Source organism: Canis aureus, chromosome 23, assembly GCF_053574225.1.
Source record: "Canis aureus isolate CA01 chromosome 23, VMU_Caureus_v.1.0, whole genome shotgun sequence".
Lineage (NCBI taxonomy): Eukaryota > Metazoa > Chordata > Mammalia > Carnivora > Canidae > Canis > Canis aureus.
Window position 1 is genome coordinate 6695535 of NC_135633.1, and position 16454 is coordinate 6711988.

The 16454-nt window shown below is 38.8% G+C and overlaps 1 long non-coding RNA gene across 2 annotated transcripts in view; it reads right to left on the reverse strand.

Annotated features, from left to right (window-relative positions):
* The window catches only part of LOC144294525 (uncharacterized), a 105513-nt gene that overhangs the window by 66893 nt on the left and 22166 nt on the right, over positions 1-16454 (reverse strand). Inside the window, exon 3 of one of the 2 annotated variants that reach the window (XR_013361887.1) lies at positions 15101-15279. The exons of the other annotated variant lie outside the window; for it this stretch is intronic. This is a non-coding gene — a long non-coding RNA (uncharacterized LOC144294525). The remainder of the gene's footprint in view (positions 1-15100; positions 15280-16454) is intronic. 2 annotated transcript variants of the gene reach the window in all.

Genomic DNA, 16454 nt, shown 5'->3' on the forward strand with positions numbered 1-16454 from the left:
CTAAATATGTCTATTTTCCTTATCAATCTATGAATTCAATGCTATTTCAGTCAAATTCCAACAAAGTTTTTAAAAAGTTGATCACATATTTACATGGAAAAGTAATGAACCTAGAAAAGTCAAGTCCAATATTCAGGCGGGAAGGCAATAGGAATCATTCTATCAGACTACTAGACATCAATATTATTTATAAAACTAGAGTAATTCACACTTTAAAACCATGTGGCAAAAATAAAAATAAAACCATGTGGCATCAGGACAAGATAAAAACATGAATGTAATAAAAAAAGAAAATCAAAAATAGAATACACACAATGTTTAGATTGAATGCTTTCCTTAAAATCAGATAAAAAGCATGCTATTAGCATTGTAGTGTACATGCTAGCCATTGACAACAATAGAGGGATAAAGGAAGGGAAGAAGGGAAGGAGAAGGGAAGAGGAAAGGAGGAAGAAATTAAAGGCATCCAGATTGGAGGATAAAAAGTGAAATTGTCTTTAAGACGGATAAAATTGTTCTACATATAGAATATATTAAGGGAATATTTTTTAAAATATAAGAACTCATAAATAGTTCATCAAGGTTTCAAAATATAAGATCAATATACATAAATTGTCTCTATTTCTATATACTGACAATGAACAGTCTGAAAATGAAATTAGAAAACAATTTCATTTACAGTAACATCAAAAACAAAAAAATACATAGGAATAAATTTGACAAAGGAAGCAAAAGACTTACATACTGAAAATTACAAACGTTGCTGAAAGAAATTGAAGGAGATCTAGGGGTGCTAGAGGTGTCTGGATGGCTCAGTCATTAAGTATCCGACTCTTGATTTCAGCTCAAGTTCATGATCTTAGGGTCTGAGATCAAGCCCTAAGTCCCCCTGGGTGTGGCACCTGCTCATGATTCTTTCTTTTTCCTTCTTCCTCTGCCCCTCCCACCCCTATTTCCCATTCAAAAAAAAAAAAAAAAAAGAAAGAGACAGAGAGATCTACATGAATAAAAGATAGATTGAAAGACTCAACATTAGTAGGGATAAAATTCTCTAAATTGATCTACAGTTTCAAAATAACCCCAATCAAAATCTTAGCAGGAATTTTGTAAGAATTGACAAATTGGACCTAAAACTTGTAAGGGAATACAAATGGTCCTGAATAAACAAAACAATTTTTTTAAAGATTTTATTTATGTATTTGAGTGCAGGGGGAGAGGCAGAGGGAGAGAGAGAAGCAGACTCCGCACTGAGCAGCCTGATGTGGGGCTCCATCAAAGGACCACAAGCTCATGACCTGAGCCAAAGGCAGATGCTTAACCAACTGAGCTGCCCAGGTGCCCCAACCAAAACAATTTTAAAAAATGAACAAATTTGGAGGACTTAAACTACCCAGTTTCAAAATGTACTATAAAGGTGGTACAGTAGTTAAGATAGTGTAATTTAAAAATAAGGATAAGCAATCCTAATGAATGGATTGAAAATATACAAATTTATATTATATTATATTATATTATATTATATTATATTATATTATATATAAATTGAAAATATAAAAAGTAACCTTTATCTGTATGATCAATTAATGTTCAACAAAAGTGCCAAGGCTACTCAGTGGAGGATATTTTGCTGGGACAGTTAGATAGTTATATGAAATAGCATGAATTTAGAACCTTATCTCACATAATATACAAAAATTAACTCAAAATAGATCACAGACCTAAACATAAGAGCTAAAACTATACACCTCCAGAAGAAAACACAGGAGAAAAACCTGGGTTAGGCCAAGAATCTCAGGTAGGAAAACCACAGCAAAATCCATAAAAAGAAAATGTACATATTGGACTTCATTAAAATTTAATTTATTTTATGCTTCAAAATGTATCATTAGAAAAGGAAAAGATAAGGTGTCTGCTGCCCACAGATATCTGTAAATCATGTATTGACAAAGGACTTTTGTCCGGACTATATAAAGAACTCTTTTGACTCAATATGAAAACATAGCACAATTTAAAATGGTCAAAGGCATGAGCGGATATTTATGAAAGAAAATAAAGAAGGTAGATGGCTTAGTATGTGAATAGATGCTCCATATTATGAGCCATTAGGGGAATGCAAATCAAAACGACCACACCATACACTTTACACCCACCAGAATGTTGAAAATCAAAAAGGCGACTGGCATCAGGTGTTGGTGAGGATGTGGAGGAAACAGAACTCCCATATATTGCTGGTGGGAATGTCAAAGTGGTACAGTTAGCATAGAAAACAGTTTGGCAGGTTACTAAAAAAGTTAAACTTTCTGAAATAGTCTCCTAGGGCCTCCATTAAAAAATTACCACAGACTGGGAAGCTTAACCAACAGAAATGCATTTTCTTGAAGATCTGGAGGCTGAAAGTCCAAGACTAAGGTGTTGGCAGGTTTGGTTTCTCTCAAGGCCCCTCTCCTTGACATGCAGATGGCTGCATTCTCATTGTGCCCTTATGTGGTCTTTCCCCTACACTTGAGGAGCTCTGGGGTCTCTTTCTCTTCTTATAAAGACACTAATCAAATTGGATTAGGGCTCCACCTTTACAATCTCATTTCACCTTAATTATTTCCTTAAAGGCTCTCTCCCCAAGTAGAGTCACATATAAAGTTGAAAGGAACGCAATTCAGTCTATAACATGTAGCACACAATCTGGCAATCCCACCCCTATTTATCCACCAAAAAGAAATGAAAATATGTGTTTACACAAAGACTTGTATGTGAATATTCATAGTAGTGTCACTCGTAAGGGACATAAACATGACACCATTCTAATGTTCATGAACTGGTGAGTGGATAAACAAAACATAATCTATCCATCCAATGGAATAATACTTAGCGATGAAAAAGGAACACACTACTGACCTGCCACAGCATGGATGAACCTCGAAAACCTCTAAATGCAACCAGACTCACACACACACACACATGCGTGCACACACGCAAATTATGGGATTACATTGATGTGAAATATCCAGAAAAGACAAAGCTATAAAGACAAAAAAATAAATAGATGATTGCCTGAGGCTGGGTATGGAATTGGGAGATTAAAAACTGCAAAGGAACACAAAGGAACTTTTGGGAATAATAGAAATGTTTGAAAACTAGATTATGGTGATGGTTGTATAACTATAAATGTATCAACAATCATTGAATTGTCTACTTAGGTGAGTGAATTTTACGTTATATAAATTCAGCCTAATAAAGCTATGAGGGGGGGACATTAAGAAAAGAAATAGTAAAGAAAAAAAAAGAAAAAAAGAAATAGTATAGCAAGTCATGATAGAGTTAACCCATGAATCCTAACACTTTCTCCTCCCTCGTAGGTCATATTCCTTTATGGAAATGATTAAGTTTATTTTACAAGTATTTCTGGTCATTAGAAAACAACTCTGAAATGAGCTATTGACAATAAGACATTGGTTCTCAGGAGAACTCAAACATAATCCGAGGTGACTTTCTAATATGACTTTCTAACAATCTTTTTTCAGCACTGTTTGGTTTTGATTCAAGACCACAAAGTTAATTTCTTTCAAAATTTTAAAAGGATGTTGTCAAACATTTTTTTTCCCCAACAGCCAATTAGGAGCAAAATACAACATACCATTCTCATTTTTATTAAAGATCAAGGCCACATAGAAATCATACTATAGGTAAGATGTCAATTAGTTGTAAATTGCCTGTTGATGGCTGAATTCATTTATGAATTTTTCTTCCAGACTTTTCCCCTTATGGGAAAAACAATAAACAATGAGATGTTCTTTGTTCTTTGATTGATATTCCCGTTTTCAATCAGAATTTTTCAAGCATCTGTGGAAATGTTAATGTTGCTATGATGCTTTCTCAAAGCCCGGAGTCTTCACAATCCCTTTGGACCTGGACCCACTTCCCAAGCCAAAAGTCATTTCCAACTTTATGCTAGTAACTTAATTGTACCTTCTGATTTGTATGTCGTTGCTTAAAATTCCGTACAGTTTGGATAAACTTCTGCATCTAAAGCCAGTTCCTGTCTTAGGCCAAACTCTGAACTAAATTAACTTACCATAAACCCTGTGACCCCAGAGCTATATCAAACCATAACACCAGTGCCCAGTGTGCAAAATCAAAGTAAGACATGCAGTAAGAATGCCTTCCTGTGTCAGCTAATGAGGCATTTTTTCCCTAAAGTCAAAACCTCCTAGTAGACAGACATTTTTAATCATTTCATTTTTATACTCCAGGTTTCAAAGTTCAAATCCTAATTGCCACACGACAACCAGAGGAATACGATCTTTTTCTCTTTTAATTTCTCTAAATTGAAAGAAAAAAATGGAGATAAGCCAAGTGATAGAGAAAATCGAAAAAGAAAAAAAAAATCACTAGTTATAGCTGTAGGCTATAATTTAGGGAGTTATATAAGTTATAAGTTAAAGAGATCAAATTTGGACCCAGATTGATCTGGGTTTAGTTTCCGTGTTGCTCCTCATCAATGATGTCTCTTTGAGCAAATGACGTTCAATCTCTAATCTTAATTTCTTCACTGGTATATGGGTATAGGCATGACTCTTCCTCAGGATTATTCTGAGAACGAGGTGAGATACCACGGGGGGTTCACAACCTGAGATATTTGAACCGCCTTCGGGCTGACTGTGAAGTCCTTAAAAGTGCAACAGAATTTTTGTGTATAGAGTGTTCATAGTTTTCCTCAATTCTCAGAGGAGTTGGTGTGCTCAAGAGTCACTGACATGGGACCCATACGTGTTCAATGAGTGTAAGTTGGATGATCAGGTCTGAGAATGCGTTTATGAGGTCAGTAATCTCTTTTCTTCTCCATTCTGGAATAAATGGTTAGATTTAAAGTTGCAAAAAGAGTAAGATTCCCTTCTGAAGCCTCCTTTATACCACACGTGTAGATGCACTCAACGGGCAATGAGAGGCAGTCCCGCTTGGTGGTGGAGAACGTGGCCTTTGATTCCAGACTTGGCTCCCCAGTTACCATGTTTGACTTGGAAGGAGCCTCTAACTCCATGCGTGCTTCAGTTTTCTCATCTGTACAATGGGGGCAATAATAATATACACCTCATCGGGTTATTCTGAGCAAGCCTGCGAGAAGTGTGTGAGCCAGTGCCTCTGTCTTGGCAGACACTAAGAACAGAGGAAAAAAACAAACAAACCAAAAAATGAGCTGAGCCCTATCCTCTTGGAACTCAGTTGAATGGAGCCTCCTTCAGTGATCTAGCCCAGGGGTCACCAACTTCCATTACGATTTGCTGTGGGAGCTGCTGGGCATTTGCTCCACTTGATGCTGGCTGGCTGTGGAAATGTGAGACCTCTTACCCTTTTTTGTCTAAAGGATAATGCTACTTCCTCTACCTAAACAGCTTCTGCCCCTGCCTGCCCCCCCCCCATTTTTTAATAATCTTATTAATCTTTGAGCATATCAGAAGCTATTAGAATAATTTCAAACAGAATCAACTTTATATAGATGATAACAACAGCAATGATACTTGTTAACATTTAATGATTACCACGTGTTAGACTTCTGCTGGAAAACTTCTATTCATGAGTTGACCTAATCCTTGTGACACTTCTCTAAGATGGACAGTTCTCTGAGATACTGTTATTCCTATTTTACAGATGAAGACACTAAGCTGAGCTACTTTCTCATAGAGCGGCAATTACTTACCGGAGCCAAGGTTCAGATTCAAGTTCATCTCTTAATTACTCAAGGGTTTATTTTAGTTTCTATAATTGAAGGGCTACCTTACAGAGGCTGTTCCTATTGTAAAATGCTGCCTCGGAAAGTCCCACCATTATGTTTTTAACGACAGCATTCCTGATAAAAGTGACGTGTTAAATCACTAGCACAAAGTGTTAGGGTTCTCCAGAGAAGCAGAACTTGTATGTGAGTGTGTATGTGTGTGCGCGTGCATGCGCATGTATGTACACACAATGACACAGATTTATTATAAGGAGTTGGATCACACAATCATGGAAGCTGCTGAGTCCCAGGACCTGCCATTTACGAGCTGGAAACCGACGACAGCTAGGGGCATAGTTTCAGTTCAACGAAGGCCCTAGACTCAGGAGAGCCAGTGATGCAAGGTGTGATCTGAGTGCAAGAGAACACTGCTGTCCCAACCAGAAAACAGTCAGGTAAAGAGAGGGGATTGTCCTTTACTCTTTTTTGTTCTATCAAGACATCCGAAGGGTTGGATGAGGCTTACTCACATGGGTAAGGCCAATTACCACCACGCAAGGTCTCGGGAAATAACTGTCCCTAGAGGCAAATACACATTTTCAACAAAGTACAGATACTGCATAACATAATTTACCAGCTATTAGTGAAATATTTTATTTATTTCTAACGTTCTACCTCATAAAACGCACAATTAAAACTCAAATTCTCAGGACTCCTGGGGGGCTCAGCGGTTGAGCACCTGCCTTTGGCTCAGGTTGTGATCCTGGGGTCCCGGGATCGAGTCCCACGTCGGGCTCTCTGCATGGAGCCTGCTTCTCCCTCTACCTGTGTCTCTGCCTCTCTCTCTGTGTCTCATGAATAAATAAATAAAATCTTTTTAAAAAACCCTCGTATTCTCTGTTAAACTCTTTCATGGTGACTAAAATTTGTGGATATCCAAAAGACTTGTGTTTTTCCTCCTGCTTTCTCTTCTTTTAATCTGAAATGATTTTCTTGTAGAGTTAAACTCAAGTCATTCGGGTCTAAGAGGTCATTTGATCTGTGCTCTAAAATTGCATTCACGTTTGTCTATGGTTTCTCAGAGCTCTTGCAAATAGTTCAGCAATTCTCTTGAAACTTTTAACCTATTGATTAATAAAGAAACCCTCAGAAAAGTACAGTGTTTGCACTTGTGTGCATTGAATTAATTTCAAAGTTAGTAACACGTTGTAGAATTTTCAAACTTATTTTCAGTGATATTAAGTAAATGAATACTCAGCAACACACAACATTCTTGACTACTTTCCTGCTAGCACAGGTCAAACTACCCAAGATTTCCAAGATTTGCCTGTTTGCATGTGCAGCATTCGCAGCTGCACCTGGTTCATCCAGAGACATCTGGGCCTTGGTTGTCAGGTCTTTGCTGTTACAAATACTTTTTGAATGAAACGTTGTTTTTCAGATTCTTTTCATAACCGGCTCTTTCTTATCTTTGAGTTCTTAGCTCCAATTTCACTTCTTTACAGAGGCCTTCTTGAAACATTCAGTGTAAAAGCACTGAACCACACCCCCCAGGAAATTCATACATCTTAGTGTTTTCTTCTTCACTAAGAATCTCCGGTCTGAATGGCTAATTTGTTTATTTATTAAAACCTGTCTTCTCTCTAATGAAAGCTCTTAGTGCCTGCTCCATAGTAGTTATGCAATAAACATAAAATAAATAAATGAGCTAATGAATTAATGCTTATGCTTTTGTTGCCTGAAAAGATCATGGGGAAAAACCCCTTAGAATATGTTCTGAATATTTTATTGCCTAAAATGTGTTTTTTAAACTTCTCTTTGGTGATAGGCGGGAGTAAAGAGCTTGAAAACCCTGAAGCCCCCAAGGGAATGGGACACTGGGGTGAAACTGTGGTGAGGGGTGTCAGAGAGAGTAGGGAAGAGGACCATGATGGTAGAAGGTTTGGGGAGATAATACTTTATGGACCTTTCTTATTTTTGCACTGTTTGCAAGCAAAGACAAAACTAGGCTGCTTGCCCTAGTTCCATGTTTTCTCTTGGAGGATATTTGTATGGTCTTGGAAGATAGAGATAGTGTCTCCATTCAGACCAACAGTCAGGTTTGGTAACTGTCCACTATACTGAAAGAGATGTCTCCTTCCTGGGCAAAGGTCACAGAAAATCTGGATGCTCGGTCAAAACATCTGAGGAAGATATCTGGTTTCCCACTGATTTGTAAGGTATTCTGCTCACTTTGAGTTTCAGATTGCTGATTTTGTAAAAATGGTTTCAGCAAAATATGCCTGAAGAACAGTGCTGAGGAATAAATAAGATGACATAATGACTTGTATCATAACAGGCACATTTTAGGAGCTCACCTCCCGCCTATTTCTTTTCTTTGCTCCCCTTCCTTCTTCCTGTATTCCATCCTGCATTTCTTAAACTGTCTTCAGAAAATCAAAATGCCCACAGTTCTTTGGAAGATCTCGACCCACCTCAAATTGTAAAAAAACTGATATTCATGGAACTCATCCACATAGATTGAGCCTAAATTCCTCTCTCTCTCTCAAAAAAAAATCCCAATCACCTCACAGAGGCCTACATAATCATAAGCAAAGTCTTCTAACACGAGGTCTTTCACCCCGATATCTTTCTCCACCTTATTAAATATATGTGGGTCACCTCACCCAGTGAAAAGAGGAGAAGGGATGTGCAGTGTGAAATACGTTCAATTGTAAAGAAAAGAAAACCCAACAAACAGTTTTAAAAAGTAAGGATTTATTGGGCTCATATGAAAAGAAGCCCCCAGGCCAGTTAGTTTAAGTGTAATGATGATATCAAAGTTCTTTCTAAGCTGCCATCCTTAACTTGCAGACTTTTAGCCTCAAGCTTGTGTTTTCTTGGGAACATCAGATGAATTACACCAACAGCGCCCATTTAACTCTCCAGTAACTCTTGAACTCTTCCCCTTAATGTTCTTTAAAATTTCCTTAACAGCATTTACGGACCCAATAGCTCTTAGCCTCAGAGGAATCCTACTCAATGGGGCTCCACTTCAGGCCCCATTTGAAATGAACATTGAAATCTGCCACCAGCCTTTTGCCACTTTTTCTCTATCAGGAGGGCACAACGACTCTTGGGTGATATTTCCATACCCTGCTGTGGTACCAAACTCTTTCTTGTTCCTGGTAGAATGCTCATTAGATTGTGTTACTCCACTGACTAATAGGTTTGTTATGTTGAAATTCAGCATATCAGTACCACTGATCTCATCTTGGGTCAGACCCTTTTATTCCTCAGAGAACCCCAAGAGTAGTTTGCCCTATTCAGGAATAACAGTCACAAGGGAAGAAATGCCATGTGACCCTATGTCACCACCCCCCTGCCCACAGACATGATGAGGTGCAAACAGATGTCAGTCCTAAAAGTTGGGGCACTGGAAAGGAGTGGGTATGAGGAAGAAGGACAGAAGGAGTATGTCCCTTAACTGCAGAATTAGACAACTGCTTACATGTCAAGAAGATGTAATTCACTGTCAGAAGACAAGAATACCATGCCTAAGCAGTCCAGGGCAGCTGCATCAGCTCCACACAGAATCAAGAATCCAAGTCTTTCCATCTCTCCATATCACCATCATTTCTGTACCACTCGTTTCTCCTGCCTCATAGTTACAAGATAGCTGCTGATTCTCTTGGCCACCATCCACTCTTTTTGTTTTTAAGATTTATTTATTTGAGAGAGAGAGAATCTCCAGCAGACCCCGGCTGAGCACAGAGCCAGAGATGGGGCTGATTCCATGACCTTGAGATCATGACCTGAGCTGAAATCCAGAGTCCGATGCTGAACCAGCTGAGCCACCCAGGTACCCCAGCCATCATCCTCTCTTATTTTTATCACGTAACAGTGTCACATGGCCACCTCCAGTTGTGAGATCGTCTGGGGCATAAAATGTTTTTGTTGCAAAATTTGGCTTCTGATAGCAAGGAAGGAGGGAATGGATATTGTGCAGATAACTAGCAACATCTGCCACATGATAAACTGGGAAGTGGAGACTATGCAAGCTTTATAAATTACATCTGTCTCCATTTACTGGCTATGGTCACATTTTGAATTATTTTCTATTGAATCCAATGAATGATCTTTAAGTCTCATTTAAGTTTTAAAGTTGAGACAAAAATCCTGTATTTCTTCCACAAAACCCTGATCACTTCCCTCACATCCTGAACTCCTCCATCGCTCACTGTTGAGTCCCATGCCATTATGTCTAAAGTCTTCAGTCACAACCCACTGAAACCCAGAGCAGTCAAATGGTTAAAACCAGAGTTCCTAGAAAATTCACCTGTAGGTGATTAGCTAAAGCCATCTGAAAAAGTAAGGTATTTCACTGCTTGCCACATAACATTTCTCCAGCCCCAGCCCCCGTAAAAATAAAATATCTTTAATGGAAGCCAACTCATTACCCCATAAAATTACTACAACACATGTGCTTGAAAATGTAAGACAGATATTCTTAACTTGGCATTCCGTAGTGAACCACAGAAATGCTCTCCAAGAAGTGATTTCATTTTGTTAGTTTTATATTTAAAGTCACATTTTTGGCAGGCAATCCCAAAGACAAAATTTGGGGGGCAAAGTGGCCTGTGGGATAGATCTCAGACTTTTGGTTGCTTTCCCTCCTTGGTTTGGATAGTTTACCTGTCCCGTGTACGTGACACATTGAAGTGTCTCGAAGCCTGGCTCTGTGCTTCCTAGCTGTCGACCCTCTCTTGCGAGCCTTCCTCCTATCCTCCATATTAAGTATAGTTTATTACTTTAGCACACAGTCTGGATATAAAGCAGTCTGGATCTGAATTGCTACTTTGGTACTTAGTAGTAGTAGTATGACTTTGGACAAATTACCTAGCCTACTTTTGCCTCAATTTACTCATATATAAGGTAAGGATCACAATAACATCTACCTCATAAAGCTATTATGAGGAATACATGAGCTAATATATGAAAGCTCTTAATAGTGCCTTACATGTAACTTATGTAAGTGGTAGTTATTATTATTATTATCATCCAGCTGGATAACAGGAAATGACCTAAATTAGCCAGCAGAATGACTCCCCAAAGTAAGCCTCTTAAAGCCAGAATGAAAGTATCCTGTAGAAATATGTGCAGAAGGGGGCAGATATGGGTAGAAGAAGGGACTCAGAAAGCTGAGTGATCGTGAAAAGTTGCCTGGGATCAGAAACGTTATTTCCTCTGAATGCTTAGCGATGATAACATTTTAGAGTATAGAAGAACCTCAGAGTTTATCTCACACAGTTCCTTCATCTTATAGAGGAAAGACTGGTACGCGAGTTACTATAAGGTTACATAAGAAATTAGTGGAGAGCTGGTACTATAATTCATGTCCTGGCCCCTGATGCAGTGATCATTTTTCTACATCAAGGTGAGAAAATTTCTTCGTTCCTTCTCAGGTGAGAGTGAGAGGAGGAACGGAAGTGCCATCTGACATAGGCCATGAATCCCAGCGATATCTGCTTACGAAGGGGCCCATTCCAACTCAAGAACATTTACTTAACACAACATCTTGATATTCCAGAAGTCTTTAGGCTTGGATCTCTACAGCTATTTATTCAGCTGATTGTCTCCTCCATTTCTTATTGTGAAATATGCAACTTTTAAACAATAGTGTAGAGGTAACTTGAAATCTTCGAGAAAGGCCAAAGGATGTGTTACTTTTTCTCATCTGGAGGCCAAATTGATGATCTCTCTTGTTCCTGTTCCCATCTCTGTTCCTAGAGTGTAGCTATTGATTTCAGAATAATGCCCAGTACTGTGATATATTCAGTATCAATATATACATTAGTATAGCATTTCATTTCCCAAAGTGCCTTCACAATCTCCTTTAACTGTCCCAGCTATGCTTTATCATCAGAAGCATCCCCACTTGACAGATAAGGAAATCGAGACTTAAAAGGGATTCAGGGACTCTCTTTCAAGATCCTATGAGTGAAGGCGAAGCCTGATTTAAGAAACAGGTTGTCTGAGTCATTCCCTCTTTCATTCAATTATTCTACCAATATTAATGTGTGCTTTCTATGTGCACTGAGAATACAGTGGTGAAAAGGTCGCTCAAGGTCCTTGCTCTTATGAAGCTTACCTCATGGCTGGGTCAGTTCAGTTCCATTTTAACACACAGTGAAACTATTCATTGCCATCAGTGAATTTACAAACTAGGTAAAGAAGCAAAATATACCTAAGGGATCAAGGATAGGGAAATAGGGATATTTGTAAGATAATTTAATGTAAAACAAATGATAAATGGGCTAAAGTGAATAAGGTAGTGACCGGGGGTAATCACAATGGTGGAAATAACTGAGAAGGACCACCTGGAGAAAGTCAGTCTCACTGCCTCCCTTCCTGCCCCCCTGCCCTTGTCACTCAACACATCCTAGTCCCACCCACACTGGATTGCTTTCATTTCCTAGCACACCCCTGTGCTATTTTATCCTGCCTTGCTACTGTTCCCATTCCCCATACACCTTTCCCATTATTTCTTTTTAAATAATTGACATACTTTTCATTTTATTCACTCTTCAAAGTCTCATTCCCAAAACTGATAAAATCAACACTTTCTTAGGAATTTTTATATTTTATCCAATAGCTGGGGCCTCCTGAGAAATAAGTGTCTCTGGGTAATAAAAAGAAAAAGTCAATTTATTATAAACTGGAAAATTTTTTCATCCTCATGAAATCAAAAGACTATAAGAGAAAGAGATGCAGTAGCTCACTGATTCAACATATATTTTTTTTTTATTGTGTACTAACTATCCTATTTTCCTAAGTAAAAATACATCATTGAATATAAGGGCCATCCTCTTGTGAAGCTTTAATTACAGTGAGGAAAACAGATAATGACCATATATAATAATATAAATATATAGCTTAAAATTATTGTGAGTGTAAAAAATTAAAAAGGTAAAGGGATTGTGCCTGAGAGGAGAGTGGACATTTCGGTTGACTCCCTAGCACTTAATCCACCTTCACTAGAGAAATAGCAACAATGTGATTTGAGGAAGGGACCTCAGGCTCTTAATACTATGAATACACCCCACTCACCTTATTAATGATTGGGTCAAGCATAATCAGGTGACACAGCTCTAGCCAATGAATGAAAAACAATTTTGATGCAGGCATTTGAGAGTTTTGGTTTTATTTTAAAGAAACAGTCGTGAGCAATAAGTAGCCTTCTGGTATTAATAAGAAACCGATAGCCCAGATGTTTCCTGGCCTCATTGTACAATCATGAAAGAAACCAGCTTTAGAAAGAAGATGATGCTGGGGCGCTTGGGTGACACAGTCAGTTAAGCGTCCAGCTCTTGGTTTTGGCTCAGGTTGTGATCTCAGGGTCGTGAGATGGAGCCCTGCCTGGGGTTCTGTGCTCAGCACAGAGTCTGCTTCAAATTCTCTGTCTTCCTCTACTCTTCACCCCACCCAGCCTCTCTCTCTCTCTCTAAAATAAATCTTTTTTAAAAAGAGAGAGAGAGATGATGTTGTAGAAGCTAGAGTGAAGAAAAGGAAACATGAAACTCAATCCCATTCAGGATTTCCTTTTGTGTGTTTCTATTGTTTAAGTGGATTTGAACCACATTCTCTTTCACTTGGACCTGAAAGCAAATGGTTGGGTGGTCAGGTAAGACCACTCTGAAAATGTGGCATTGGAATTGAAGCCTAAATGAAGAGAAGGAGGCAACTGGTCACCTAGAGGTTTTGGAAACAGCCAATATAGAGACCCTAGAGGGGGGAAGAAATAATCATCAGCCTCTTGAGGAACAGAAGGAAGGCAGTGTGGTCAGAGAAGAGTGAATGAAGGGCAGTAGGGGATAAACACACATGGAAAGTCAGGCGAGAGTCAGACCATCTAGAGTGTTGTAGACCACAGTAGAGGTGTAAGCCAACATTCATCCAGAATCACAATATCCCTTCTCTGAAAGGTACAATAGGAAAATAATTTTTGATACTCATTCTTTCTGAAGTCATAGATTTTTTTTTTAAATGCCCTCCATGGCGAAGAGCACCTCAAATGTGCTTTAGCCTTCCTCAGCCGTTCTGGAGCTGAGACCCACATCTCGATGTTGAAGATCCTAAGCTATCCAATTCTGACAGAACACTGAAAAATGCACATCCTTTTTAGGATTACAAATGCCCATAGGCAAAGAGGTGGGCAGAGAAGCTATGATTGTAAAAAACTTGTTTAGACAAATGGAAAGGGAGAGAGGAAGGCCAATATCCATATTTCTGAGTATAAAAACAATTCCTCCATAAGGTAATTTTCAAATACTCAGAGATGATTCGAGAATAAGTGTTAAATGTCACTGCTCATCTTCACAGTTTGTTTCATCACTATAAAATTGTCTCTAAATCCTTAACATACAGTAAAAATAATGGTTCCTTACTTTATTTCACCTGTATAGCAATGATTTGTACTTATTCTACTTCAAACCTAATATTTCAGTCATGTCTATACAAATCTATCTTCCCCAGTTGATTGTGAATTCCTGAAGGAGAGAGAAAACTTTAAAAACTTTTTGTTAAAAAAAAAGAAAAAATATATATATATACATATATTTTACTTCCTCTTCACCTGAGAGCTCTAACAATATAACAGAAGCTCAGTACATTTTTCTGGTAAATTAAAGGCTCATTAATCGCCACTAAACACTGACAGAGACGCTACAATTTCATTCTTCAACAATCATATCACACAAAATGCACACTGCAGAAGCTCATTCCAGCATTTTGTGACAAAATTTCATATAAAGGAAGGATTCTCTTTCGACTTTGGAATAAATGCATTTTGCTACCTAGGAAATTGGACAGCTGTCTGAGTTTCTGAACCAATAGTTCATTTATTTCATAGACGCAACTACTGGAAATTGCAAAAATTATCACAATATTCTTCAAGTATCAGTTTCTTTAACCAGTCAGTTCCTGGCATCCCAGATTTGGTTTTAGTGTCCCTCCTCCCATGTTTTCCTGCAGCAGCCTGGTTTATATGGCTCCACCATATCTGGTAGATACACACAGTACATGTTTGGCTGGTTGACTAAGAGAAATTAACTGACATCCAACTCCCTTCCCACCTCCAAGCTCTTACCAAGGAGTTAATCTAAATAATGTCTTCCGCTTATCTTTGATACAATAAAAAAATACACACATGTTGTTGACATTTATGAGTAGCATACACTGTGCTAATAGCATTCACACGCATTCGTTCATTTCATTTCATCTCAAGACCTTCCTATCCACATCCAGCGATCCTTCTCCCATCCTTCCCCATCTCCATCACGAAGCAGTGGAAACAGAAACACAAAACGATCAATCTGGAAGGCCCAGGAACAAATGCTTGTCAAAACTACTCACTGATGTTCAATATACTTGACACTTCGAGTCTAGGAATCCCTTGACAGCAGGGGGAGCATTCGTTCGGTGGTCTTTCTAGCCTCCTACCGTCATGGCCAACAAGCACGAAGCTCCCCAAAAAGGCCAATTGAACTGAAGGCAGAAGGATCATCTCTCTGGGAAGATCTCCAATGGGAAGGCTACAAATACAAGAAAAAAGAGTTGGTTTTCCAGCCAAGCCAAAAATTTTCCTTGCTCAGGTATCTCTTTTCCTCACTTCTCCCACTTAATCAAGGTTTTACTGAAACAATAAATAATGCATTCATTAAAGTCAGGTTCTCTTGCAGACTGTTAACATTTTTAGTCTCTCTTTTGATTCTTCCTTAATAGCTCTAACGTCATCTGAACTTTTCAGTTCAAAATGGGATATGTGACCGTGTTTATTCTCCTATTTGCTGGACATTTCAACAAGCAAACTTGGTTCAGCTTTAAGCTTTTGACAAAAAAAAAAAAAAAAGTGTTCTTGCAGCTGCTGAGCCATCCTGGGTGAATCAGGACAAGCTCCCACAATTAATTTCTGAGGCTTTATACCTGTCAGAGAGAAACTGCAAGTGACTTCATTGGAAGAATGTCAGTGTCGGGCCTATCATTACATGCCAGGAAATAGCCTCGGTCCCTCTCGTCAGTTCCACATGAGGTACAAACAGAAGAGTCTGGATCTGTTTCTGAAATGCCCCATTTTCAGAGAGAAAAATTACTAAATCACTGTGATCTCAGTTGGCCCCATAATGGATCTATTTTTAAGGGTGTGTTCACTTTTGTTTAAAATATTGCTGTCCCTTTACAAAGGTGATACCCTCCTTAAGAAAATCCTGTGAAAGCGCAGGTTTCGATTTTTGTCATTGGCGGGTGATGTGACATTTCGCAAGGTGGAATTAAAAGATCTTTACCTGTCTGGAGCAAATGAAGCTATAAAAGCCACTGCCATTTTTTCCCCCAATTCATTACGTAGTTGCTGCCCCACAAAGAGAAATGAATTCGCCATCAAACGTCCATACTTCAGTGTCAGCAGACAAGCAGAAATGAGTTCATGATTCATGGGGAACTTGCAAGTTTGGACTGCATGTTGGACCCGTTTCCAGATTCCTTCTGAAATTGGAGCCAATCGTTCTGGGAAAACCATTTGTGATCTAAACGATGAAAATAGTACACTGTTGTCTGTTCAGTGTTCTCGCTTGAAAGGTGTCCTCGGGTTCCTGAGGACTAGGAAAGCGGCTAAGGTCACAGTCACTCAGGACCACATCCTTAGCCCTCAGGCCAGTCTGGGGGCCAGGGATCGCATTGTCGTCTTCTCATTCCAAGCAGCTCTCCAGCT